The sequence below is a fragment of the Cebus imitator genome, unplaced genomic scaffold, assembly GCF_001604975.1.
Source record: "Cebus imitator isolate Cc_AM_T3 unplaced genomic scaffold, Cebus_imitator-1.0 Scaffold999, whole genome shotgun sequence".
NCBI classification, from domain to species: Eukaryota; Metazoa; Chordata; class Mammalia; order Primates; family Cebidae; genus Cebus; species Cebus imitator.
The window spans coordinates 122390-133011 of record NW_016108314.1 but is presented as its reverse complement, the minus strand read 5'-3'; the positions used below and the strand labels follow the sequence as shown (position 1 = coordinate 133011).

The 10622-nt window shown below is 48.8% G+C and overlaps 1 pseudogene; it reads right to left on the bottom strand.

The window, feature by feature from the left end:
- Nucleotides 1-284: 284 nt before the first annotated feature.
- Nucleotides 285-2150, bottom strand: LOC108298569 (annotated as a pseudogene).
- Between the last annotated feature and the right edge of the window lie 8472 nt (nucleotides 2151-10622).

The window sequence follows — 10622 nt, the reverse complement described above, 5'->3', positions numbered from 1 at the left end:
GGCACCGCAGTGAGGAGGATGGCGCCTTCTCCGACTCCAGCTCTCCAGCCAGTCCTTGGCGTCTGTACCTCTATGGGCAAAGGGGAAGCTGCCCCCTCACACTTGGCACTCTTCGGGGTGTTGGGCTCCGGGCTGCAGCTGGAGCACCTTCTCATCTGCACTGGGGCGAGGTGAGGTCCTCAGGTGCAGGATCCTAATCTGCGGGGTTCCCTCTGCCCCTCCTACCGAAGCTCATTTTCGCTGGTGTGGGCCCCGCTCCCCAGGTGGCTCAGCCCAGCTGCTGCCTAAGAAGGCGCTAGTGCCCCGCTTTCTCTCCTGTTGGGAGGGGCTGTGAGGACTGAGGGGCCTAGTGGCTCCAGGCCACCCACACTTTCAGGTCTCTTGCACCAGCAGGTGGCAGGATCCATGGCGAGGAACCAGGTTGCCTTGGAAGGTGTCGTTGGGCCCTGGCCCCAGCCCCAAGGGGTGAGGTCGTAGGGGGCCTGCTGTGTTGCCATGACCAGACTTCTGGGCCTTGAAGATTCCTGGGCCCAGTGAGAAGAAGGTGGCTGCCAAGGTTGAGGAGGAAGCAGGCAGAGGGTAGAGGAGGAAGACAGGGTGGGACCATAGCCTTTGCCAAATGCTGCAGGTAGATCTGGGGGCCCTGGGAGCTCAGGGTCCAGCAAGCGCTGGCAGGAGGTAAAGGAGGAAAGGATGACAGGTGAAAACACCTTCCGACCAAAGCCCTTGTTCCCCTCTGAGTCCTCCTCAAAGCTGTCCTCACTCTCACTGTTGGTCACCTGCTCCATGCACTGTAGATCAATGTCAGCGGTGCCCAGTCAGCAGTGACATCATCATCCCCTTCCTCATCACGGGTGACCATGTGGTCCTCATCCTGGCTGTGTCCTCACTGGCCACATGCTGCCAACGAGAAGCTTAGGTGGGCAGCAGTGGGGCTGCCTGCTGGCAACCAAGGTACCTCCCTCACGAGGGGCTGCAAAGGGGCCTGGAGCTCCATACTGGGTAGAAGGCTTTGGGCCAGAGTAGAATGCAGCACCAGACACCACCTGCATCAGTTCCTGATGGTCCATTTCCCCCTCATCTAGGCTGTGTACCCCACTGTGGGAGAAGGCTTGGGGCTGGGCTGAGCCAGCTTCCCTGACAGTGTGCAACCATTCTTTCCCACAGAAGCTGCTCCTTGGTATCTGAGCTCAGGAGTGTCTGGCCTGCAACTGACAGTTGCTCAGAGGACACCCCAGGGGCAGTGGCAGTGCCCATCTCTGACAAGCTCCACTCCCATGAGCCCTTGTGCCCTCCTGCTGGCCCCAGGCTCGTGGGCTTGGCCTCCAAACTGGACTTCTTTTGGTCCATGTTGCAAGTGGGCCACCTTCACCTGGGAGTCAGGTTGTCGTACTTCTGCTTCTCATTGGGCACCAAAGTGTCCACCATTCGCCCAGGATCTGGCTGACAGTCCGGTTGTCCTGGTTGGGGTGATGCTGATGGGCCCTGCCAGGGCCTGGTGCCGCTGGCTGAAGATCATGACTGCCACTTATGGGTCCCTGGATGTAGTCCTTGTCCCATTTGTTAGGGCTGCATCTGTCCTTCTCAGAAGATGAGTCCTGTTCCTTGGGCAGGGTACTGTGGGACTGGGTCTGACATTTCCTGGGCTGTAGAGGCAACCGGGTGTCAGGAGACATGACAGAGAGGAAGGCATCATCATCGTCCTTCTCTATCTCACTGTCTAGCTGGGGATCCCCTGAGGGTCCTGGTCCTCCTCTGTGGTGGGAGGCAAGCCCTTAACAGGTTCTACCACCCCCAAAGTATGTGGGGGTCTGGGCCCTAAGCGTTCAGAGAAGGTGGTTCCAGGGGGCTGCCCAGGGTCAGCACTCTCTGTCCCACCTGGTGGCTGCCCATGTGCAACAGCTGCTGACTCGGCAGATTCTTCACTCTCATTGGAGGCCACCAAGGGGCTAGCAGCTTTCTGGGCCTTGCACGGCTGCAGGGAGGAGTCAGACTGGTGGGTGCCAGGAAGGAGATGGAGTCAGGAAGGGCATACAGTACCAGGGGAACACAGCCACAGAGCCAGGTTCCATGTTCTTCCACACGAACATGCGGAGGCCAAGGGAGGCTGCACTGGATGCAGGCATCAGGGGCCGGTGGGCTGAGTACATGGTCTAGGCAGGCAGTTCCGGGAAGGGGCTCAAATCTCCTCAGCCCCCTCCTCAGCCAAGGCAGTTGGGCCCCAGGAGGGGGGAATGGGAGGGGAATGGGAGGCCAAGCCTCAAGTTTTTGTTTTTGTTTTTATTTTGTTTTATTGAGATGCAGTTTGGCTCTTGTTGCCCAGGCTTGAGTGCAGTGGTGTGATCTCAGCTCACTACAACCTCTGACTCCTGGGTTCAAGCAATTCTTCTGCCTCAGCCTCCCAAGGGGCTGAGATTACAGGCGTGCACCACCACACCCAGCTAATTTTTTTGTACTTTTAGCAGAGACCAGGTTTCACCATGCTGGCCAGGCTGGTCTCAAACCCCTGACCTTATGATCTGCCCACCTCGGCCTCCCAAAGTGTTGGGATTACAAACATGAGCCACCATGCCCGGCTAATTTTTAAAAGTAGTTATACAGCCTTAGACCTTACAACAGTTATGTCTTTCATCCGTTTTAAGTTGAGACTCACATATGGTTTGATATAAAGATCTAATTTCATTTTTCTGGATGTGGCCACATTTATTGATTTGTGTAGTTGCATCATCTGTGCATTCCAAGAATAAATTCCACTTGACCGTGTGGTACTTAATGTGCTGTCTGACTCAGTTTGCTAGTATTTTGTTGAGGATTTCTGTGCCTCTGCTCATCACAAATGTTGGTCTACGATTTCCTTTTCTCCTAGTGTCCTCTTCTGGCTGCGATATTATAATGATACTAATACAATACGCATCTGAATGTCTTCTTCAAATGCATTTGGAACTGTACTCTCCTGGCTGGGCATGGTGGCTCATGCCTGGAATTCCAGCACTTTGGGAGGTTGAGGAGGGAGGATCACCTGAGGTCCAGTTTTGAAGGCCAGCCTGGCCAACATGGCAGAACCCCACCTCTACTAAAAACACAAAAATTAGCCAGGCATAGTGGTGCGTGCCTGCAATCCCAGCTACTTGGGAGGCTGAGGCAGGAGAATCACTTGAAGAAAAAAAGGGTGTGCTCTCCTCTTCAATTATTTGGAAGAGTTTGGAAAGTACTTCTTTATTATTTTCATTTCATTTATTTATTTATTTAAGACAAGATATCGTTCTGTCACCCAGGCTAGAGTGAAGTGACATGATCTCAGCTCACTGCAACCTCCACCACCCAGGCTCAAGTGATCCTCTCACCTCAGCTTTTTAGCTACCTGGGACCACAGACATGCACCACCATGCCTGGATATTTTTTTGTACTTTTAGTAGAGATGGGGTCTCACTGTTTGTCCAGGCTGGTCTCGAACTCCTGAACTCAAGTGATCTGCCTTCTTCAGTCTCCCAAGCTTCTGGGCTTACAGGCACAAATCCCTGTGCCTGGCCTATTATTTCCATTTTAAATGTTTTGTAGCCTTCCTGAGTGAAGTCACCTAGTACTGCCTGTTCTTAGGTAGCATTTTTTTGTTACTGATTAAATCTCCTTACCTATTAGTAAGTAGTCTTTTCAGATTTTCGGTTTCTTCCTGATCCAATCTTTGTAGATTGTGTGGTTATAGGAATTTATTAACCAAGGTTATCCAATATTTTTTTTAGGTTATCAAGTTTTGTTGGCTTATAAGTTTTCATAGTAGTCTCAGGGTCATTTGTATTTCTTTGGTATCAGTGATAATGTGTCCTCTTTTATTTCTGATTTATTTGTTTGAGTTTTCTCTTTTTTTCTTAGTTTCTCTAAAGGTTGTTCCTTTATTTATCTTTTTAAAAAACTGACTTATTTCATTGATTTTTTTCTATTGTTTCTCTAGTCTATATCTTATTTATTTCTGCTATAATTTTTACTATATTCTTGCTTTTACTGACTTCATGCTTGGTTTTTCCTTTTCTCTTTGAGATATGATTATATTATTTGATCTATCTTTTCATTTAATATAGGCTTTTATTGCAATAAAATTCACTCTTAAACTGCTTTTGCTGTATTCCATAACTATTGATATGTTTTTTATCTTCACTTGTGTCAAAATATGTATATTTTTAAATTTTAAATTTTAATTTCTTAGGGTACATAACAGGTACACTTACTTATGGGGTACATTAGATATTTTGATACAGGCGTACAATGTGTAATATCACATCATGGTAAATGGGGTATGTATCACTTCAAGCATTTTGTCCTTTGTGTTACAAGAAATCCAGTTATACTCAGTTATTTTTAAAAGTACAATTAAATTGTTATTGTGCTATCAAATACTGGGTCTTATTTATTCTTTCTAACTATATTCGTGTATCTATTGACTATCCTCACTTCCCCCCACTCCTACTACCCTTCCAAGCCTCTGGTAATCATTATATCATCATTTCATTCTCTATCTCCATGAGCTCAGTTGGTTTTTCTCTTTTGATTTGTTTGAGATGAAGTCTCACTCTGTCACCCAGGCTTGAGGGTGCAATGCCGGGATCTCAGTTCACAGCAAACTCTGCCTCCTGGTTCAAGCAATCCTCCTGCCTTGGCCTCCCAAAGGACTGAGATTGCAGGCATGGGCCACCTCACCTGGCCTCATAAGTTTAAAATTTCATCTTCTGAATACTCATGGCTGGACATGAGGGTGGGCACCCGTAGTCCTGGCTGCTAAGGAGGCCGAGGTGGGAGGCTCACCTGAGTCCAGAAATTCAAGGCTTCAGTGACCTATAGTTGTGCCAATACACTCCAGCCTGGGGAACAGAGCAAGACCCTATCTCAAGTAAATAAGTATCATTTTATTTATATCAAGTATAATACATTTTTTTCTTTTCTTTTCTTTTCTTCGAGGTGGAGTTTCATTCTGTCACCCAGGCTGGAGTACAGTAGTGTAATCTTTTGGGGTAAGTCTTTGGCAACAAATTCTCTTAAATTTTCTTCTTTTGAGAATGTCTTCATTTCCCTTTAATTCCTGAAGGATATTTTCACTGCATATAAGATTCTGGGCAGGTTGCAGTGAGCCAAAATTGCACTACTGCACTCCAGCCTGGTGGCAGAGCAAGACTCTGTCTCAAAAAAACAAAACAAAAAAAAGATTCCAGGCTGATGGTCCCTTTGCTTCAGCACTTGAAAAATATGGGGTGCCACTTCATTTTGGCTCCATCACCCCCGAAGGGAAATCTGCAGTAATGCAAATGGTTTTCCCCTATGGAGTATTGGTATTGGTATTGGTATTGGTATTGCTTTCTCTGGTTGTTTTGCTTTGTCCTTAATTTTTAGAAATTTAATTGTGATGTCCCTTGGCATGATTGCTTTGGGTTTTCCTTATTTGAGATTCATTTCGAATCTGCAGTTTTGTGTCTCTTGCCAAATTTGAGGAGTTTTAGCCTTTGTTGAATACTTTATCAGCCTTGCATGCTTTCTCCTCTCCTTCTTAACCACCAGTGACACAAATGTTAGGTCTTTTGTTGCAGTCCCACATGTACCTGAGACTCTGTCCTTTTTTTCTTTTTCAGTCTATCTTCTCTGTTGTTCAGACTGGGTACTTTCTGTTGTTCTGTCTTCCAGTTCCCTGGTTCTTTCCTCTGTCCCCTTCATCCTGCTCTTGAGCTCATCCTCTGAGTCTATACTTCAGTTATTGCATTTTTTACTTCTAAAATTTCCATTCCAATTTATTTATATCTTCAATTTCTTTCCTAAGACTTTCTCTCTTTTTTTTGCTGAGGCTTTTTTATTTTTTCATTTGTTTCAAGCACATTGGTTGTTTGCTGAAGCATCTTTATGGTGGCTGCTTTACAATCTTTGTGAGCTAATTCTAACATCTCTGCCATCTACTGTTGGCATCGACTGATTGTACCTTTTCACTTAAGTTGCATTCAACAGTTTCAGTCCATTTTATCATATTAAGAACCATCTTCCTGGTAATGAGTGGTTCTATTGAAACCTGGACATCTTTGTGTTATGAGACTCTGGATGTTATTTAATTTTTCTGTTTTTCAAACAGCTTTATTGAGGTATAACTGATACCCAAGTAACTCCATATTTAAAGTGGGCAGTTTGATGAGTTTTGACATATGTCTATATAGACCCATGAAACCATCACCACAAGCAAGGTAATAAACACACCCATCACTTCCCAAAGTCTTCTCTACTTTTTTTTTTTCCTTTTTGAGACAGGATCTTGCTCTGCCACCCTGGCTGGAGTGCAGTGGCACAATCTCAGTTCACTGCAACCTCCGCCTCCCAGGTTCAAGCAGTTCTCCCACCTCAACCTCCCAAGTAGCTGGAATTACAGGCACCCACCACCATGCCTGGCCAATTTTTGTATTTTTGGTAGAGACAGGGTTTTGCGATGTTGGCCAGGCTGGTCTGGAACTCCTGGCCTCAAGTGATCCACCTGCCTTGCCCTCCCAAAGTGCTAGGATTACAGGCGAGAGCCACCGTGCCCAGCCTCAAAGTCTTCTGTTGTTGCTTTTGTAAACACTGTGGTGTTGTGCTGTTGTTACTGTTTTTTGACACTGCTCTGGCATCTTGTTACTGCAAGGTAAGGTCCAGGTTCCCCACTCAGTCTCCATTTAGACCCAAGGGACCTCTTTTTCTTTTTACTAGGCAGGGTCTGGCTCCCCTTGTGGTTTCTGCTGACACCCCATTGGGGTGGCCTCATTACCACTGGGTGGTAGTGAAGATCCAGGCTCCCCCACTTTGCCTCCTCTGACACTCCCCAGCAGGAAGGGGGAGGGCTCTTCATTACTGGCAGGTGGAGTGGAAGCTCAGGCTGTCCCCAAATGGGGTATGGGTCGGGGGTGGGGGATTAGGGGGTTGGGGGTGTGGGTGTGACTGTCTCAGCTCTTTCCCTGGCTTCTCTAACACTACAGGGGGAGATGTTGGGAATCTTTGCTACAGATTCCTCTCAGTCCACTGACAGAGAGGCCTGCTCTTTTCTTTCCTTTTTTGAGACAGACGCTCTGTCGCCCAGGCTGGAATGCAGTGGTATGATCTTGGCTCACTGCAACCTCCTCCTCTCAGGTTCAAGCAATTCTCCTGCCTCAGCCCCTCCAGTAGCTGGCATTACAGTTGGTCATCACTATGTCCGGCTGATTTTTGCATTTTTAGTAGAGATGAGGTTTCAGCATGATAGCCAGGTGGCTGGAATGCCCCCGCCTCGCCCCCAGATCCCTGGGAGAGGTGAGCATGGTCCCTCCCGGTGGGTGTCACAGAGACAGATGCAATGCAGGTCCCTCTCCTTGGGAAGGGGCGGGCTGGGTAAAGTCCACAGGGCCCCTCCGGGCACTGACCTAGGATGGAGTTGAGGTGCGACAGCGCTGGACCCCAGGGCCCCTGCCTGCCTCCTGGGGAGCCCGGTGACCCAGGCAGCCGTGGTGAGTCCGAGGTGTCTGGGCCCTAGTGGGGCCCCCGGGCTCCCACAGGATGGATGCAGACAGTGAGGCCGGGGAGGCCCTGCTGCCCTCGGACTGTCCCTCCAGCCCCCAGGGTTCCGTGGTTCTAAGGGCCCCCTCTGCAGAGGGACCAGGGAGCCCAACCTGGATGCTGAGGCGCCGCGCTTGAGGGACCCCAGAGCTCCGGCCAGGCCGCTTCTTTTGCGGATCATGAAGCTGAGGTCCAGAGGAGGGCAGGGGCAGGTCCCAGGTGCTCCCCAGGGAAAGGGAGCCGATCTCGGGGCTGGGGTCACAGGGCTCCACTCCTGCGACCTGTAGGGCCCTAGAGCCGAGCATGAGGGACTGGGGGCCTTTCGTCCATCCCTGGGGCTGAGCAGAGGCTCGACCTGTGCGACAACACGAAGCTGCTTCTGTCCAGTCCCGGCCGGGGCCCCTTTAAGAGCGGGTGGTGCCTCAGCCTGTCGCTCAGGACGCTGCCGGCGTGCGCGCCCCTACGGAAGCCGAGACGGCGCTTCCCGTGAGAGCCCCCGGCAGAAGCCGCATCGTTGGAACGAGCAGAAGCCGCGGCGGTGTGGTCTGAGCGAGTGGAAGCGGCGACCAGAGGCGGCAGCGCAGTCCCAGCGAGCAGAATCAAGAGTCGGCGTCCCAGCGAGCATAAGCGGTGGCAGTGCGGTCTGAGTGAGCTGAAGCAGCGGTGAGAGGCGGCAGCGTAGTCCCAGCGAGCAGAAGCTTGCTAGGAGTGGTCCTCCTAGCAAGCAGAAGCCTCGGCGTGGTCTGGGCCAGCAGAAATGGCGGCGTCCAGAAGCAGCGGCATGGTCGGGGCCTGCAGAAGGGTGTGTCAAGAAGCGGCGGCGCAGTCCCAGAGAGCAGGTGCCGCAGCGAGCAGAAGCAGCCGTGAGCTGAAGTGGCGGCAGGATACCAGCTAGCGGTCCCAGCAAACGGGCCAGCTTCGGAGAAGCAGTGGTGGCTTCCATCTGATGGTGGAAGAGGCGGGTCTCCACGGTAAGTGGCAGGGCATGGACCCCCGTGGGAACCCTCCGGGCCTCCCTGCTCCTTCCCGGCCTCTTGCTGCTGCTGCCTTTGGGCCCTGACTCCTTTGTGGGCATCTGGGCCCCAGTAGTCTGGGTGGTGGCAGTTGTGGGGTCCTGGCCGCCCCAGCGTCCACACCTTGCCTGGGAACACTGTCCAACCTGCGTCCAGCATAGGAGCGCCTGGCCCAGAGGCCGCAGTGAAGGGCCGGACCTGGGACCCTCCAAGCCCCACCGGCCTCTGAGCTGTCTAGGGTTATTCTGCTGTCTCAGAATGTTTGGAAAGAGACCTCGCTAGAGCTGGGGACATTTGTAGTGTCAATTCTTTGAGGAGTTTCCACCTATTTATATGTTTTCCATGGTGTGTATTCTGATTTTCATTTTCACCTACCATGTGTGAGTTCCCCTTTCTCCAAAACCATTCCCGCATCCCCCCCGCCCCCCTCTTTTTTTTGAGACAGAATCTCGCTCTGCCCACGCTGGAGTGCAGTGGTGCCATCTGGCCTCACTGCAACCTGTGCTCCTGGGTTCAAGCAATTTTCCTGTCTCAGCCTCCTGAGTAGCTGGGACTACAGTCGCCCGCCACCCTGCGAGGCCAATTTTTGTATTAGTAGTAGAGACAGGGGTTTCTCCATATTGATCAGGCTGGTCTCAGACCCTTGACCTCAGGTGATCTGCCGTCTCGGCCTCCCAAAGTTCTGGAATTACTGGCATGAGCCACCAAGCCTGGCCCCTCTGATTTTAAAAAACTTTTTAGGAATATTCATTGTGTGAGATTATCTGTGTGGTTTTCAATTAAACCACACACAGTTCTTAACTTTGTTGGATAGTTAATTTTGAGGACCTTTTATCTGTTGTTCTTATGTGTTGCAGAATTTCCTGTTCAGGTTCTTTGAGAGATAACTAGATTAGATTCTTTTGCTACTTTGTAGTGTTTTTTTGCGTACACCCTAGATGACAACTCATGAATTACATGATTGCTTGAAATTTTTGCCTAATCTATAGGATGCTTTTTTATTTGGAAAGTAGCTTCTTTGCTGTGCAGAAACTTTTCAGGTTGATGTAGTCCACGTTTATTTTTGTGTTTTATGCATGTAATTTTGGTCACCCATATAAGAAAACACGTATCAGTGACAAAGCATTTAATTGTCAATGAGATTTTTCTTCTGGGTTGTGTGTTTCTTTTTCTCTTTGCAAAGGTAAGCAGAGATTCAAGTGACCAAAAATAGATGCTAACCTGTATTTTAGTTAAAAACATTTTGTGGTTTATGGTCTTTTCTGGTCTTCGGGCTTTTTTTTTTCTTGCCCAGAGGTGAGTAGGAGGGAGTTGATTTTCATACATCAGGTAAAATAAGGGTCCTGTTGCTCACTTCAGCATCCAGATATCATTTTTCTCAAAGGTATTCATTGAGCAGACTCTGCCTTCCACATTGCGGTGGTCTTTATCAAAGTGAGTTGACTCTGTCCATATTTGTGTTGATCTTGTTTTGTCCTCCCTGTTTTTGTCCACAGTTCTAAGTATTTGTTATTGTGCAAGTACCATATATCTACTGCATAACTGCAACTTAGCGGTGTGATTTGATATCCAGGACTGTGGGTCCTCACTTTGATTGTATTTCTCAGGATTCCATTAGATATGAATTGCTTTTGTGGTTCCCTGGTTTTTTTTTTTAGCAATATGTGTTTATTTCTGGTAACTTTTTTACACAACATGAAGGTGCATAATTAGGGGTACATTTTCATACGTATAGATTGGGTAATGATCAAATCAGGGTACCTAGGATTTCTATTCCCTCATACAGGTATTATTTTTGTGTGGACAGAACACTCAAAATTCTCCCTTCTTGTTCTTTTGAAAAATATAATATTGTCAACTCCAGTCACCAGGCTGAGGAGTAGGACACTCAGATTTATTCCTTTAACGTTAAGATAACTTGGCTTCCGTAACCAATCCCCATTCACCCTCTATCTCCCAGACCCTGGTAACCAATATTGTGCTTTCTACTTCTTTAAGATAGACATATTAAGATTTAGTGATTGTCTTTCTTGGCCTAGCTCATTACATTTAACATAATGTTTTCCAGGTTCTTCTGGGTTG